Source organism: Rhea pennata, chromosome 1 (genome assembly GCF_028389875.1).
Source record: "Rhea pennata isolate bPtePen1 chromosome 1, bPtePen1.pri, whole genome shotgun sequence".
NCBI classification, from domain to species: domain Eukaryota; kingdom Metazoa; phylum Chordata; class Aves; order Rheiformes; family Rheidae; genus Rhea; species Rhea pennata.
The window spans coordinates 202,857,822-202,876,533 of NC_084663.1; the positions used below are offsets into that span (position 1 = coordinate 202,857,822).

Sequence of the window (18,712 nt, forward strand, 5' to 3'; positions counted from 1 at the left end):
TGTTTCATTTCTGGTACGCTACAAGACATGCCAACACTAGTTGGCCATGTGAATTAAATTTGAGGTAACTTTCTTGTTTAAGAACAGATGCAGGGTTTGCTGTTAGCAAAGCTATGCCCTCTCTTAAAAATATATATAAAAGAAATGAAAGGTACTTTTTAATTGCTATCCAATAAAGAAAGACTACTACTGAAAAGAATGAAGAAGTTTCAGGTTTACATCAGTTTACCCATTCTACCTATGTACACTCAATTATAAGAGAAGAAATAATTTTAAAAAATATTTTCTGTTATTTAAAATTTAAATATTGGCCTTCAGAGCATTTTTCTAAAGATGAATTCCTACATTATTTTAATAATAAAAAATACCCTTTATTTTAATGACCTCTTCCAGGTAATGTACAATTAGAACAGTTTTTGATTGCTTTGTTTTCAAATGACTCATCTTTAAATATGAGAGGCATGTGTGACCATTTAATTTATCCTTCCATAACACATAAGCACAGCATAGGGCTTCCTTAAACTAATTATTATGTGAACCAGAGTCTCTTCTACCTGGATATCCAATCATTAAATTAAATTGGTGACGACACAACACTTAGTAAATTTGAACAATTGTTAGCATCGATAATTAGAAAAGTAAGCAAAAACCCCCATAGTCATGTCACTATGTGAATTCCTGGATTAATTAATTTTCCCAAGAAGACCGGAAAACAGACATTTTCCATTAGTAATTAAATAATGAACATTTCTACATGAATTTAAACCTATTTCTTTTTTCATTTCTTGTGGCCAAACTGAATTATATTCCCAAGTGCTTCTTGCTTGGGCCAATCAAAGCAGTCACAAGAATATCCTTCTGTTCTAAATTATCCTCTACTCAGACTATTTTCCTGGGAATCTGTCAGCATCTGGGAACTGGCTTAAATTTAATAACTTTGCACATGGTAAAAAAATAAATGAATAAATAAAAGCCAGTTAACTATCATAGTCAGAGATGTCTATGGTATTGCCAGGAAATGTATTAGATGCCTACAGTCCTTCCACCAAAGGCGTTGTGGTAGAACTAACTACCAATTTCATAGCTAATGCCCTTGAGAATTATGAACAGTCTTTCCTCACTCTACTGGCCTTGAAGTGCATGAACTGAGGTATTTTCCCAGAGCACGCCTCTGGGAAGGCATTGCATTGAGACTGAACAGTAGTCTTGAGTGACACTGCTTGTTAAAAACCAAACCAAACCAACCCAAACAAAAACAAAAATACTGCAAGGAAGCAAATCTGGTGTTGTTCTCATTAACCTTTTATAGACCAGTCTAGTGATTAAGGCTTTACCTAAGTGATATGACAGCCAAATCCCACATCACTTGAAAGATTCAAAGCTACATCTGCCCTCCACTAACTACTGATTTGGCATCGCAAGGTAGCAGGGAGGCAGGCTGCTCACCACGTAGAAAACGGTGAAGATGTATAAAGCTTAAAAAGAAAAAAGTTACAGAAAACTGGTGAGGAAGCCACCACAGGGGAAAAGAAGAATAAGGTTTCAATTCCTATTTCTGTATCATATTTGTATGTTTTTTATCAAAATGATAAATACCTAAGTGGCCTTGTGAGTAAGGGCTAAGAATTCACTCTTCTCCCAGCCTGATCATTACCCAAATCACTGAGTAGTATAAATTCCCGTTCTAATCAATCTTTAAAATTGTCTTTCAAAGTGCATGCCCCTAGCAATACTAAGGAAAGTCATTCCTGTGCTATAAGAATGATCCCACCTATCCTATAAGAACCTTATTTTAGTGACCAGTTAAACATATCCTAATGTGGTAACTCTTTACTCATCCCTAAGAGGAACAACTTCAGGTTCTGCCTCTGAGAGACATGCTTCCGTAGAAGCCACATTTAATTCCTGTGACTAAAATAAGAGTTTCTCTAGGCAGCACCTGGATATTACCATCCCAGCCATGAAGCACCTCATTCACCTATAAGTTAGAAAAGGCCCTAGATGCCTTCCTGAAAGCTATAGTTTCTGCAGCCCAGTGCATGCAATATTGCCTTTGTCAGCAACGTGCCACAAACTCCGGGTTGCCTTTGCAAGCCTCAAGACTGAGGCTTCTCGTGTTTACTTTGTCTGAACTTATTTTGGCCTACTCAAAATTTTGTTATAGCTGCTTGATGTGTAAAAGCAATTTTTCTAGTGACCAGGTGGCTATATCTTATGTTTTTCTTCTGCTTATCCTTTATGGTATCACTTTCATATAGGTAGTAGTAGCAAGTACTCATTATGTGTATAACCAAATATTTGCAGCTCTAAGATAATGAGGAATATAGACCTGGTATGACAGCGCAGACCTTGAAAGTGGAGAAATAGGATCAAGTGTAGAGGTCAGGCAAGCGACAGTAAGAAATGAGGCATAGACTGACACTGGAGAGAGACCCCCAAGGTTATAAATACAAACAACCTACTTGTGGTTAGTTAAAGTAGTGTAGACTCAGCAAAATCTGCTTCACGGGTAACAGAGAGAACAAACAGCAACATGTAACATATGTGAAATGAACTGTAAATAGTAAGTTTGGATGAAATATGTACTTGAAGACACATGAAGAAACGCAAAATGTGAGCATGTTAAAAAATATATAAAAATGTCGCTGTGTGGGCCTTAGAGAAGGAGGAAGAAGTCATCAACATGAGTGCCAGTGAAGGACTCAGGATGCTGACAGCTCTACTCTGCCCCCAGACAGAAGCCAACCTTAGGACCCAGACAGAAGTGGAAAAGTGGACCTAACATCTGAAAAGGTGTAGCTATTAGGACTTTGTATATAAAAATTTAAACTTACTTTTCCTGCAATAAATATTCTTTATTTTCTGTTTTTTCCTTTTTCTGTAATAATAACAACTGGGCAAATAAATCTCCTTCAATTAGACTGTTAAGATTTCGATTGCACTAAAAACAAATTTTTGACTTTACATATATCTTTTTTTTTTTTTTTTTTTTTTTGGCTCATAAAAATATCTGCAGTGTATTTTTTCCACTCCCTCTTGACACCTACAGGTACCTCTCACCACCTTGATTCCTACAACACTCTAGAGGGCTTACAGCCACACCTGGGAAAGGGAGATACTGTCCTTAAGAATCATGTTATCTTGAAGTGTTTGATATATATATATATATATATATATATATATATACACACACATATATGTTAAAGATATATTTTACTTTTAAAATAAGAATAAAACTGGGTGCGTTGTTTTTATCTTTGAACTGAATGTCGCAATAATAATTGTGCACAAAAGGTTGCATAATAATGTGGAACTAAGATGCATTAAAAAGAAAAAGAAGAGAACAGCAATTTATTCAAATTTCTTAGTAGAAAGAAATATCTGTAGACCACTGAATTCCACAGAAGGTGAGACAGTCATTAGGTCTCAGTAACTGGAAGAAACAATAAATCACAGTTTTTACCTTTACAGCCCATTATGTCCAAAGGTCTCAAACCTTTCTGTGTCTATTTACAGGCCTCAGAATTTTCCAGTTTCAGAGTCTTTGCCGTATTTGTAATTAATCTATACTATACTATAGAGCGAATAGGAAATTAAGGCAGAAGAAAGTTGTTGAAGAAATAACCACAAAAAAGCTGTGTGGCTAGGAGGTCTCCTGATGAACCCCAGATAAGACAGATGATGTATCCATTAATGACTGCTTAAGAATCAGTGAATTTTTATATGCTAGAAAGAGCAAGTAATGATAAAGTTATTAAATATTGTGGAAGGGCAAGAAGGGAGAGGCAAATAGAGAGGTCATTTGCTTGAGACCTGTTGTTGTAAGCTAGAAGAAAATAGCTGGAGAGATGTATGGATCTTTCTCCCTCTTTTGACTTCTTACAAGAAAGTGATACCGTTTTAAAGTTTCATTCTGTGTAGAAGTACAATATCCTTCGTTTTCCTTTAGCACTCCTTGGCAACTGATTTATCCTTCCACATTCAACTATAGGCTATTAAACAAATCTACTATTTCTGATGTAGCGCTGTTCAGAAGAATACTTACCTTTTGCTCACCTGACTGTTCAGTAATTTCACTTTGTTTCCTGAAGCAGATAAAAAAGATCTTCTTGCTCCCCCCCTTTACAGCCTCTTTCCCACGATTCCAAATAGGACTGCAGTTCCTTGTTAATTTTAAAAATGTGTCAGGCCAGTATCATCTATGTAGAAGGAATAAAATTCTCTCAGAAGAAATATAATGTACCTTGTACTAGAGGAAACTCCAGAAATAGTTGAAGGCACTTGAAGATAGTCTCGCTAGCTGCATCTACATGGCAGCCTGTAAGGATGTGTGGAATGTGAGAGCTTCTCCTCCATTAAGGTTATCTGACCAAGGACCTTTTCAGGGCAAAGGGGATGATGAGTAAAGGATAAAACTAGAAACAAAACACAAGGGAGACAACAGCAGAGATCAAAAGTCTCCAGGCACTAACTGATGTGCCATTAGGAAATCACAGGCAGAGGTTTGGAGAGGATCAGTCTGGATTTTTTAGGGAAACAAGACAAACATGAGGATTCTGGATATTTGAGGGGAGTGAGAAAGGTCATTATCAGTGTCTGTGGTGTCAGCAGCTGGAGCAAGTGGGAATCTCAGTGCCAGCAGCTGGTGCGTGGGTGAGGGCCTGAGAGTCAGCAGCAGGACTGTAAGTGGGCAAGGGTCCCAAACTGGGCAGGAGTATCAAAGAGAGGGGCATGCTGACGTTTGAGGGACCAGTGAGTCGGGCTGCTCATGAGACAAGTGTGTTCACTGATTTGCCAGCGAGCACCAAGCTGGCTCAGCCAGCAAAGGAGGCCTGTATAGCCAGAAAGGGGGTTCAGGACCTAGGCAGGGATATCCAGTGATATCAGGCAAACGTACATGTCCTTGTGAACTAGATGATGAGGACAAATGTGCTTTCATTTCTAGGGAGCTTCAATCTTTACTAGATGGAGAGGAGGAAGACAATTCAGCTCTATACATACATATTATAGGAGTTTTTTGAGTGTTATACGTGGGTGTTGTGGAAGACAGAGCCTTGTCTGTGACAGTCTGTGAAGCTGGCTGTGTGTGTTTGTGCCAAGATACATGCTCACCCTTGTTACTGGTTGAACCTGCAAGCAGGAAAGCAGCAGCTGTATCCATTGACCTGGGATGGTGAGATTCCTAGGTCCTAGAGCCTGCTGGGGGGTGGTGGCCCTTATAACAAGATAAAGTCTCTTAACACAGAGGGGAGAGATTCTGCATCCTGGTTCCTGCTGTGCCACCAGGCTACCTGGTGACTGCAATACAGACAGTACTATCTTTAGCAAGCATGGTTTCCATGAAAATTAAACACAATTATGTTTATAAGCGCCCTCTGGGAAGACCTAGTACAGTAGGTTGCACTGAAGAATACACTTGCGTAAAAGAATATATATTTCCAATATTTATGCATATTTCAATGCTGCTTTGGAGTTCTTAGTATAATATTTTCCGTTTTGTATCTTTTCATCTGCTTTTCCGCTTTCATCTGTTTCTGATACTGTACAGTGTTCACAGGTGATGATTGAAAGGGTTAGGAGAAGAGACACAGAGAATAAGTTTACCAGGAAATCACAGAGGCAAGAAACTTGCTTCTCAGGCTACTCATCAATTGCACTGGTTGTTATACAGGTTACACATAACCTGTTACACATAATCAATTACACAGGTTAACATGTGAATCTTAAACTTTTCAACTCAAGCAATTAAAAAAACCAAAACCACCACCACCAACAACAACTCTACAACAGGGCTCAACACCTGCAATCAATCTATGAGGCAGTCATTTCACTCATCTCACAGGTGGGAGCAGCCCTGAGTATCTTAAACTATCCTGGCTTCAATTTATCCATACAAGGTTCAAGACTATAACATGTACCTTAAGAGAATTTAAGTGACTTTTTTTATTGATTTATTTGGAAGCGTGAGAGCACTTCTATATTCCTGTGATAGGCATTGGTTTGGTCAGCTCAAGCGAAGCTGAGTCTAATTCCAAACCTAAAAACATAAGAAGCAAATTAGTCCACTCAAAAACTAAAAGCCAAATCCTGTAGCAGCAAAAATTTGTTATCTACAGGCACAAGGCAAGCAGGCACAGGGGAATGATGTATAACACATATTGAGTGGCAGGTTATGCACGTCAGATTGATTTTTAGCCTATTCCCTGTAGTTAATAGATTCAACATATAGGAATATATTTACAAACATATTTTTACAAATATGAGAATTTCTTCCAAATATATGCTCACTATCTGGAGCTCCATAATTTTATAAAAATAATTTATTAATAATTTATTAGTCTGGTAGTCAGAGATAGAGGGTGTTATGCAAGTTTTTAAACATATAGAACCAGGTCTATATTTGAATTTAAAGGATATCTTGATGTTCAGAAGCCATGAGAGTTTTGGATCTTGATTCAGTGTCTTCCAGGTCTTAAATATAAATGTAGAGTGCCTCATTTTCATTTCAAGGAACTTTTTCAGGGCAATCATGCTATTAAGTGATAAAATAATATAGAAAGTAAAACTTTCATTAGTAATAATATTACACTTGAATCTGTCCAGAGTGTGCCATATTCTTTATAGTTCAGGGAAAGGAGCATAAATTCAGCAGCCTCATCTGTAAGGAGTTCAGTAAGAGATCTCTTAGTACTATGTTATATGTTCTGTGTTTGGCAACAGACTGGAAGTTAAAGAGTAGGATAAACAGAAATTTATCCGTAAAGAGCAACTACAACTGTCTTAAATATTGGCATGTACACTCATACTGTGACAGTTAATTCTGTAAACATACAATTTTTGCACTTTCTTTCTCACAACATGGGCATGTCATCAGTCTGCTGACCCCTAGGAGCAACGTGCTGTTGAACGATGGCTTTACCTCTCTTCCTGAACACTGAGACAGGACAAGGGGCTTTAGTCAGCTGCCAGTTCTGGGAGCAACAGCATCCGCAGTGGGAAGGTGCAGCAACTTGTCCCATCACGAATCCAAACGCCTAGCTGGAGGGAAGTCTAATAAAGGGTTTGGTTGGCTCGTTCACCGGCTTTGCCTTTCGTTCTCTTCAGCCCCTCTGCTTCCACATGACATACACCTCTGCTTCTCCCACCGCTTCAGAAACAACAGGCATGACCCCAGAGAAGTCCTTCTTTCCCCCTGTGCTGTTATAACAGCAGTGACTCTAATAGCAGTAATTTCCAGCACTGGCATTGCTCTGTGGTATATCTCAAGTTTTTCACAATAGAAATAAATGTCCATTTTCCAAGGGGTGTAGGAGGAAACTAGATGATCTCCAGAGGTCCCTTCCAACCTTACTGATCCTATGATCCTCTGAAAAATACAGAGACGAACCAGCAAGTGAAAGGTCACCAGTGGCAGATTCTAATGGAAACAACAGTTATAACGAGTATTTCCACTAATCAGTAGAGTTCAGCAGAGGAGAACGAACCCCATTGCTTAGAGGCAGATTTTGACAAAGCAAAATTCAACAGCAGGAGCTAATTCCAAGCTTTATATATGAAACTTTAGGGTCACAGACTCAAACAAGATTAGTTGTCTTGTGTGCCAGGACGTATAGTGGTGTGTTTAGTGCTTGTTTCTTGCTTCTCTAACATTAGTAGAGGAGTGTTTGGAAGGTGAATGGAATAGTGCTGCGTGCTTTAGTGTGAGATTTTACTCCTACGGATCACAGCGAACAACTATAACCTTGCTACTGAGTTTAGCCTCACCCTTTTTCTTGCACGTTGCCCTATCATAGTCTCTTTGCCCTAAGCTTGCTGTCATGAAGCAAGGCTCGCCCTTGTGCAGTAAAACACAGCTGATGAGAGGAGGAAACTGAGAGCAAGTTAGCTGGCCAAAGGTGCTGCCAGACTTGGCTTCAGCTGGATCCGGAGTGACAGGGGTGCATTGCTGCACCTTTCTACCAGAGAGGTTGTTACTCCTGGCACTTCTGCTGCTGTCGTTGTCAGGAAAGTGACACGTTTTGGAAACCAGCACGCTGTCATTGTGGTTGCCAGCTCTAGTAACAATCTTATGATGAATTCCTCTGAGCTCAGCTTCTGTTATATCTGTTTGCTTGAATTCTTTTTAACTGTGGCAAAGTACTTATTTTCAAGTCTAATTAATGGAACGTATTCTTTCACCTTTTTAACCACAGATGATTCTTCACAGATGTATGCCACTTTCCAGGAGGATGGAGAGGGTTGTGACTAATTCATTTTTTTTTTTTTTTTTTTTTTGTTTTGACTCATAGGGTACTCAATAAAGTGAATCAGGGCGCACTGGAGATTGACTGAATCTTGTTTATCAGAAGTCCTGGCAAATGGCCACAGTCTAACAAACCAAGCAGAAGTTTCAGCTCGGTTATTTCCATCTGGTTTTACTTGTACTGTTTCCAGAATGTGTAACTTAATAATACTAATATGCTGAGTAAACTTCTGGTTATATAACGCAAGTCGCTTCTAAAAGCTTCACAAACATTTCCAATCAATAGCTCTTGTGAGGGCTATTATTCTCTATTTACAGACAGAAAGTTCAAAGAACACTCATTTTCAAGGCAACATCAAAATATATATGCTTGCACTGTTTTTATAAGATGTTGCCTTTGAAACACTTTAGTACTATCTTGATTTCTGAATATGGCGAGCACCTGCAATTTGCACTGCCATTAACCACTATCGTCTGTTTTCAAGGCCTCTCAGGCCAAAACTCGGTGGTAGGTAAAAAAACGAAGACATCCAAAGTTTGTGCAGATGCTTGTAAATTTGGACCTCCTAAGTGATTTGCACAAAGTCAAATGATGAGTCACTGTCTAAACAGTACAAGAAATTAAGTCTCCCGCCTGTCACTGTGCTTTGCTTTCGGAACATGCTGCTTCTCTGACAGCAGAGCTCCTTCAATTAGAGCAGAGTGGGCTATTAAAGCTGCAAGGAAAACAGAATTACTTAATAGGTTTGTACAACAGAATAGGTAACGCAGAAGTAAAGACTTGAAACTCCACAGTGCCAGTAGTTAACAAGCCGTAAGGGCAAAAAGTAACGTCAGTGTCTTCCAGTTCAGGTGAAGGTGCTGAGGAGCAGCATCGTGATTACTGCAGAGTGAAGAGGGCTCAGTTGCTGAAGAGCAGTTATGGAGACTTTATTATTTCATTCAGAGCACTTGTCAAGTCACGGAAACAGTAAATTGTGCTGAGAATTGGTACACAGACACCTCGGTGCTGTGCAAGTTAAATATAGGTGGAGAAAATGAGATATAAAGCAGGGATACTTGTTAGGGCCAGTTAGATCAGGATATAAGGAACATGAGCTGAATACATTTCTTTGTTTATGAAGAGGGGCTTGGGAAGGGGATATGTGCTCAAAATGCTTTTATGGCGATAAAATCCTTTCCTACGAATATCAGTTTGTTTTAGACTAGATCCCGGGATTATAAAATGATTAATATCGAAGACGTATTAAAAGCATGACTGCAACGTGTATGAATGTGTGTGCACATGCAGAGGTGGAGGAGAGTATTCTGGGCTGCACGTTGCATATGAAAGGCTCTTGGGAGGGCTTTCTTGGGTCTGTCTAAGGTATGCCATGGCAGGTACGTGCCATAAACTCCACTCTGAGTCACGCCCAGGGAACCAGAAATGCTGCTCTGTTTTTATCCATTTAGAGGTGAATGATTGTTTTTTTCCTTAAACTTCTTTTCCGATGTAAAGTGTATTTTCAGTGGCAATTTGTGGGGTTTTCCTCAGTTTTTCTGAACTGTTTGAGAAGGTGGAAATAAATAAATACTTTGCTCTGATACTTAAACGTATTTTAAAACTAATATATGTTTATAATAGCGCTTCTGTTTATTTTTTATTTAATTAAATCTTAAATAAATAATCAGATACAAAGTGGAAGGATTATAAAAGTGTGAAGTCTTCAGCAGGAAGAACAGGTTAAAGAATGGCTCTTAAGGCTTTATTATTATTATTATTATTTATTTGCCAAGAGTTCAGCAATGAAAAAAATCTATCTGGATCAACCTCAAGCTATTTTTTCCCAACTATTCCAAAATGTTCATAAATTGAAATAGGACTTATTCAAATGCCTAACAGACAAGGTCCAGTAAAATTATACCAACCATGCATTTTCCCCTCAATGGTACGAAACTAGTACTTTTTACTAATTTTGCTTATTCTGGGTTGTTAATATGATTTAAACTCTAAAATATGAAGTTGTTACAGTATTTATTGCATAAAAATTGAAAAGGTGAGAGGAAAGTGAAAAGGTGTAACGTATACACCCTGTGTGTACTTGCATGTATGTAGGAAGTAAAAGAAATAGCATGGAAGTAGGAGAAAACAAGGCAAACAAGATGAAGCAAAGATAATTTAAAGCAGTAACATGTTTCCAGACCTGAGGGCAACAGTTCAGATAAGAGGATGTCAGAGTAAGTAATTAAACGGCTGAATTTTATTTTAAACTTGAAAAATGTCAAAGTCACCCTTTCAAAGTACATCAGAATTTCTTTTAAAACCCATGTCACACTCCACTTTTTTCTTCTTACAGCTTTTCTCATCTCCCACCATACAATTCGCAAAATTTGCTATTACTACTAGTAGTAGTAGACTACTCTCTCTGCCTATCAATCTCTCAGTGGCTCATACTCTGGGTGCCTAATAGTCGTAACTTGTTTCATTTTCATACAACTGAAATGCAGTTGCAAAGAGCATACAGGACTTCCCGCCTGAGGAATTTCAGACCAGTTCCCGTATACGGAGTGCGAGCTCAATTCTTGACTTCGCTTGAAGTTTTGAAACAAAAAAAAAGTTACTTCTCCTGCTGTTGTTTGTATGTTTTGAGCCACCTAAAATGGACACACAGAATGCTTTGTCCAGGTGTTCATATTTCTTCTTGTGAAAACAAAAGCAATATAGTAAGGGGTTGCACAAGGCTCCTTGGGCATGCGTCAGCGCATGCAGCAAGGACTCCTTTCTTCCTTCCCCCCTCTCCAGGAGGGCTGCTTAACGGGGGCCCGTTTTAATGATTCAAGCCCCCAACTTCACCCCGAGGTCGTTACGTGCCACCATTGTCCTCTTGCTCCCCCCCCCTTTATTTATTTATTTTTTTCTCTCTCTCAGTGGTTTCAAAATCAATAAGGTTTTTCTTCTTAGCGCCTGGAACATTCCCAAATATTCAGAGTTGGTTTGATATGTTATTTAAAATCACTATGATACTAGTGCACAGAGTGCAAATACTACCAAGTAAAAATCTAATTTTGTGACACAACCCATAACAATATTTCTAACCTGAAGCTGCTAATAAAGGCTGAACCATTCAGGTTGTTTATCTGGAAGTGATCCACGTTTCGTTGTTTTCTCAATCCCTGTGCATTCACAAAAGCAAGTCAATAACAAAATCCTTCTTTCAGTTGCAAAAAAATACCTGTGTTACTAGTCAACAAAAGAAAGTGAGGTTAAACTGCAGAATTTTACACCCTGTTCTAAAATGGAGTATTCACACGAGCTATCTCTAAGCATATCAGCTAGCCAGGTATGCCGTTTTAGGCCTCTCATGTGGTCAGCAAAACCTACCTAGTTAGGATGTAATTTACTGTGGGAAGCAGTTCAGCGCAATAGGAGACTGGTATACCAAAGAGTTAGCTGGGTTGGAGCTACACGCCGGTGGCTCAGGGCAAGGTTAGCTAGATCCCCTGGACTGAGTGTCCCTGCCATGCAGGTGCTCTGAAGCTCTCCGAAAGACCAGCTGTTAGTCCTTACATCTCCATTAGGGGCCAGAGTGACGTTGCTGCACCCCTGGAGTGGAAATTCTCATTTTACATCCTTCGGAAGAAATCTGCTTTGTGTACATCGAAACTGCACTCTAAACCAAACGCACACACAGAAAAGCAGGATGGTCAGGGTGCTTACTGCCAGACTGCACTGCTGCTCTGGACCAAAACTCTGACCTGTTCCCCTTTCCTTCCCTTCCTCCTCCCCTTTCCTTCTCCTCTTTCCCTTTTCCTTTCCCCCTTCCTCTTTCTCTTTGCCTATCGCTTTCCTCTTTCCCCTTTCCTTTGCTTTCTTTCCCATTCCAGAACAGGGGACCTCTCATGATTGATTGACATCTCCTAAAGAGAAGAATTATCTCCTGAATAGCCGAGCTGCTGGCATAGAACCGTATATCATGTTTAACAGTTACCATCAATATTTATAACACTTTTATGTACAACAAGTTGAGGCACATTAGGAGACAGGAATGAAACCTACAGTAGATTCATTATAAGAATTGAGAAGCAGCAGCAGCAGGTCATCTGCTTAAAATTCAGATAACATTCCCTCTTGAAAGGAATTGCTTCTCTAACCAGTTTCTCCTTCCTGAATGACAGATTCACTGTCTTTTTAAAATGTCATTCTATAACTGTAGGTGCACAAATAAAAATATTACTAAATTAAAAAAAATGTTAAGGAAGCAGACTGCAGAAGAAAGTTAGATTTGGTTCAGGGCATGTTTTTGGGAAAAAGAAAGCTAAAATTTAATATATTTAAATATTTGACTTGTGGAGTTTTATAGGTTTTAAGGACAAAACCTTTAAGTTTGCCATGAGAGCAATAAAAAAAAATTGTAAAAAGAAAAGTGTCCTAACTGTACAAAAAGACTCTTAAAACTGTATCAATTAATAAATGGATACATACAATATAAATATTTACAGCATATTAATTTCAGAATATTATATTTTAATGTATCTCACTCTTTCACAAAATTGTGAGAAGCCAGCTTAGTCAGTAAGTATTTTTTACATGCATGCTTGTTGCTAATTTATTTTAAAATATTGGCATTTTATTGGTGTACAGGAAGATGACTACAAATCCTTTTTATATATGTGTAATGTATGTATATATATAAAGCAGATTTTTTTTCTAAAATAATTATTACTTAAATAAACATACTATCCATTATCCAAACCAAATATACAATATTCTGTGAATTTCCATTATTGCAGCAATCACTACATAAGCCATAGTACTACCTGCTTTTCAAGGTAGCTAACAACAGCAGTAGACAGAGTGAATGAATGATCCCTGTCCACAAAGCGATGACCTTTTTCTCTTTTTCAGAAGACATTTTATTTATGCATTTTAGTAACTAAATCAATTAAAAATGCACCTACAAAGTTAAATGGAAGTGGTTAAGAGTTTAAAATACATTCTAAAAGGGGAATCGATTTTGATATTCCTTTTAAAGTAACCTAAATTTTGTACTACTCTATCCAATTAACCCTGCCTGAAATAAGATCTTTTCATTAAATTGAAGCTGAAGCAGTGGAACAACTGTCCATAGATGGAATAGAACACCAAGTAGCACTAATACTTGGATGAAAACATGATTTGTTCAAAATCACCCCCATAAATCTATATTAGATTACTGTGACCTTTGTAACGTGTGAAGAATTGCTTTTTTCCCCACGTGCTGTACTTATATAAATAGAATTACCTGGAATTTGGATATCATTCATATTCAGCCTTGGTTAAGTTCTGTGGATCTAACTTAAAAATTACCAGCTTCAGACTATGCAACTTATTTTGACCAAGTCAGTTCTAATTTGAAAGTAGGCTTGTTTCGTCTTGTCATATCTATGGATCTTCTTTCATTGTGTCAATTGACATACCAAATTCTCTGAATTTGTAACATATCTCACTTCTTAGATTGGTCATGGAGGGAGATATTAAAATGCAAATAGTAGTGTAAAGTTCTTTCCTATTTCAAATTTAAAATATACACCATGTACCTGTTTGCTTTTTCATATCTAGAATGTCCTAAGATAATTTGAATTTTACGGAGCAGTTCTCTTGATGAATGACACAGTACTAAAAAACTGAGATGAAATTTTACATAGGTATATATCTTTATGTTTACATAGGAAATCTTAACACAGTAGTGTTCATTAGTTTTTACACCTTCATTTCTTTAGCTGGATTTGAAAGTCAAAAAGAAAGAAAAAGAAAATATTTACCTTTGTGGAAAGAGAATTGGCCTGAAAACAGACAACCTCCTTATTTTTGTCTTCATTTTTCTGTCATCATTGTTCACACTCAAATGATTTTATCACTAGTCTTACAATACAATTTTTTTAAAATAACAATTTTTAAGAAGCTAGTAATCCTTACATTTGTAATATATAGCTGAAGAACTGTACAAAGTGGACTGTAATGAACAAATTCATTATTTTTGATCTTTTGTGTAGTCAGTAACATTTAATAGCTGATTAAGATGCAGATCCCATGCTGGAGTTCAAAGTCTTGCAAATCCTGACCCTTCAGCCACAGCTGATCAAGGCAAACCCTGAATTCCTCTTTTCTGGCATTAGCTAAGCTGAAGTGTGGCTTGTCATAATTTTTGCTTCCTACTTGTTCGACTGTCAGTCTCAAAGCACTTCATAAAAAAGATAAGCATTCAAAAATTCATTTTCCAATTTCTTAGCCAAAACAAACAGGCCTAATTGTTTTTATGGAAAGATTTGGAAATGAATATACATTCAAATATGACGATAGCGTTATAGTCTGCCAGGTTGTCACCTTCAGCTGCACGGTGGAAGCTAGCCAGATAAGCGTTTTTAGTCCCACAAAAGAAGTGCTCTTAACAAGAACTGACTCAATGTATATGTACTGTTAGCTGGAATATAAATTTTGAGAACGTTTAACTCCACGGAAAATATGCAAGTTGATTAGAAAATAATTTCTGAACTTTGAAAAAGAATAGGAACATTAATTTAGCTCCGTGTTTCAGTCAGGTAAAATCTTAATAACCTGTAATATTTATTCTGTTTAATTTTCATTAACCTTGGCAAAACTTTGCCCATGGCAGTAAATCTGAGTTTTTAGGTCAAAGGAGCTTGTCAGTGCAAAGTAAAGCTAAATGAAAGTAGAAAGTAATGGTGTTTAAGACTGGCAGGTCTTAAACGAGTGGTGTTTAAGACAGGCAGGTGAAACCCAAAATATAAAGCCAATGCATTTCTGTAATTGTACTAAAACTTTATAGCAAAGCACACCTGCTCCTTGTATGTATTTACACAGAGATCTATCTATTTACCTGTAATCTATTCTTTCTTTCCCTTTTCCTCCACACTTTGTAAGATTCTGAGCCAGTACTCATTGCCTAAAAAAGTGAATATACAATCTTGTATTTATATTACACAAGCTTCTGAGAAGTCACCTAATGCATTGGTTCCTAAGACATCTCAATTCCTTATAGTGACTTCAAAAATATTCTAAAACTCCACTGGAGTGTGTTTTCAGACAAAACTACTGTTGAAGAAAAGCTTGAGGATATTCTTATAAACTGAATGATGATGTTGCAAACCATGAAAATGGTTTTCTCCTAAGAAAGTAATGTTCTAAGCAAAAGTGTTCTTTTATTCAAGTCTAAAGCAAAGAAATTCAATGTAATTCCTAAGAAATCCAAATCAAGCAAGGTTGTGAAATTAAAAATTCAATGAAAATTGAAATGTCAATGGTGAGTTCTAGAAATCAAAGGCTTTGGGGTAAGAACTATACCTTAAACTCCCTGCTATGTCAAGAAATTTATGTGTGACCTTGGGCAAATCAAAACGTGCCGTATGTCTACAGACCCATCATCTCCAGTTTGCATCAGAATATGGAAAGAGTGCAAAACCCCCACTGGTATTTGAAACTGGTATTCAGTTTCCTCAGACTTCAGGACTTGTACGGGCATTATAGTGATTTCTGTTAATGCCTGAGTGGGAGCTGGACAACTTTAAGGGCTGAAATTAGTCCTGATTTGAGCAGGAGCTTGTAGTAGATGACCTCTAGAGGCCCCTTCCAACTTGTTTTTCCTATAATCCTATGATAAACATTCCTGTGTCTTAGTTCCCTAGTTGTAGATGTTTTTCTCCCTTACTTTGAGGTCTATGGTCCAAACACTTTCTCTTACTTAGTTTCTTAAAGTATATAATACATTTCAAACAGAATCCATAACTTAATACTGTAACATATACAGTCACAAAACCAGAAGGGACTATGACTATTAAATTATTAAATTACTTGAAAACATTTTCTGTATTTGGAACTTGACCACACAGCAGAATTCTCTAAGAAACAAATATATTTCTTCTAAAAATTATGCCAAGTAAACGATTCAATAACATTAATTATGTTAAAGTATGTTAAATTACACCTTAAGCTGCCTGTAGCTAATAACTTCCTAAAAGTCAGTACTAAACATCTTCAAACACAATCATTCGTATTAGCACATTTAGGGAGCAAGTGCTACAGCATTGCAAGGTATTTGAGGCATATGTGAAGAATAAACACACACACACACAGATCTATCTATATCTATATCTATCTATATCTGTATCTGTATCTATATCTGTATCTGTGTCTGTATCTATATCTGCCTCTATATCTATCTAGTGATAAAGAATAGAGCGGTGAAACTGGAGTATTTGTATGAAAATATAATCTTTAAATCACTGATAGAGATTCAGAACTGATTGCAAATGGATTACAGTGAATGCAATTGAAAAAGCCAGTTCATAAAACTAAAAGAATTAAAATATTTTCTTAAACTTTCAAATTCAAGAGAAATAGAAGAACATCAGTTTTCGTATACAGTGGAATATTAGTGAATCTGATTTCAGTCAGTGAAGTCTATAGAAACAGCAGTGATATTCAGTGCATAATTTCCAACAAATGTTTACGCTTCAATTCTTTTTTTAATGTATGTAGAAAGTTTCCTTTTGCTTAACACAAAAAAAATGACAGTGTGACTTTTTTCTTTAATTACAAACCCTAACGTGTTTAATAGCACAAATTTGGCCTCCAACTTGACAGTTCTCTCTCTTAGAATCAATTGTTAGACTCTAGGGCACCAGCTTGGTCATCAAGATCGATATTAGAAAAAATATAGCTTGTCAAGACCTCTTGGCCCCTTATTGATTTAAATAGGGTACTGTAGAGAGTTTAATAGTGATGTTACAGCTGTCAGCCAACAAACAGAAGCCTCTGTCATCGATCGCAGCAGAGGCAGATGAATAACACAACAGCCCGATTACCCTAGACACTGTACTAAGACCTGTGACAGAGCTTCTGAGGTATGTATATGGGAGATGTGGTGGCTGGCTGGGAAGAGTTTGAGAGAGACAAAACCGGAATCATATTTGAAAAAATGCAATGTGATGAACCTGAATTCTTGACACTTCAAGGGCTGTATTTTTTACAGCCTTTAAAAATTTATATCTCATTTTGCCAGGCACAGTAGAAGGAATACACGTAGAGTGTTTTGTGTGAAGGTAGTTTTCTTCCACATCTTCATTCCTGTGTTATATAATTAAAAAAAAAGGAAAAAAAAAGTGCTTTAAAAGATTGTCATTTTACTTGGTAACCCCTTCTGTGTTCTATTTCTTGAACTCTTCCTCGAACTGGAAATGTCAGGAATCATCCCAATATTGTAGTTTTAAACTAATAAATGCCTATCATTTACTCCAACTCACTAGAAAATTTCAACTATGGTTTTGAACCCTCTGTAAATAATGAAAGGTTTTATAGAGCCTAGGAAGGTCTGACCGTTTCATTACCTTTAGTGCTTTGAAAAGTGCTGGGAAAGAAGCTTCCTTGTGGCTCAGAAGTATCAATGTACATCTAAGAACACAAAATCACCTCTCATTTTTACTTAAGTTTAGTGTTTTGATTTTTAATTATAATAGTTAAAAAGGAATTAGTTAAATGTCAACAGTGACAGGGATGTTAAAGAGTTCACTGAAGTAACCAAAAATAAACCTGCTTCTTGATATATCACTCTATTGCTCTGTTCTTTTCGCATATGATGTTTTCCTCCATCTTAATTTCCTCTATATTATGACAAATGGAACTTCTTAAAGGCTTGGAAGTATTTTTTTAATATTTTAAAATGACTAATATAAGAAATATTTTAATTTAGTAGTAACCATAATTAAAAAGTATGAATTGTGCTATAAAATAATGAAAAATACATACACGTGACAAAGACCTGCTGTGACATACAAAAAATGCAGCAGCAAAAGGGAGATAATGAAAAGAGCAGAGAAAGAAGCAATTTTTTTCCAGGAGACAAAATCCTTCCGTTTCAGCGCGATGAAGTTTTCTCTCTTTTTAAAAGTAGACAAGCAGACAAACAGATAAATGCAGAGTTAGCCTCACTGACACTGAACTGTGCTCCACGGTGCCTTTCTTCCTGCACACCTCACATGCAAGAGCCCATGTTTGGAGACAGCCTCAGTAGACCCTCAGCTCCCTCCTCAATACATGTGCCCACAAAACTCCGTAAGGCATTTTTTATTTGTTTTGTAATGCCACTTTTTTATTATACTGACAAGATATGGGAATGCAGCTGTTTGGTTGATGACTGTTTAGGTTATTCTAGTATTTGCTTTGTTTAATAAGCCATAGTCGTTTACTGGAAGTCAGAGTCCTACATGTTATAAACAGCAAGTTGTCTTTAATATAGCCGCATAGATTTCCGATACCACTGGGATACCTAGTTCAACATAGCTTGATCTTACAGAAAATGAACTCTTTTGCCTAATAAATGACAAATGATAAGAATGCGTCTTTCACTATAGGTCTTTCAGTGGCACCTGAAAACAGCAGCAGCAGGTTATCCAGTCCCCTACTGGATCTGGCACTTAAAGGTCCCTAATGAATCA

The 18,712-nt window shown here is 37.2% G+C and overlaps 1 protein-coding gene across 1 annotated transcript in view; it reads right to left on the minus strand.

Annotated features, from left to right (window-relative positions):
• CNTN5 (contactin 5) overlaps nt 1-18,712 on the minus strand; it is a 660,492-nt gene that overhangs the window by 460,703 nt on the left and 181,077 nt on the right. The gene's annotated exons all lie outside the window — the stretch shown is intronic.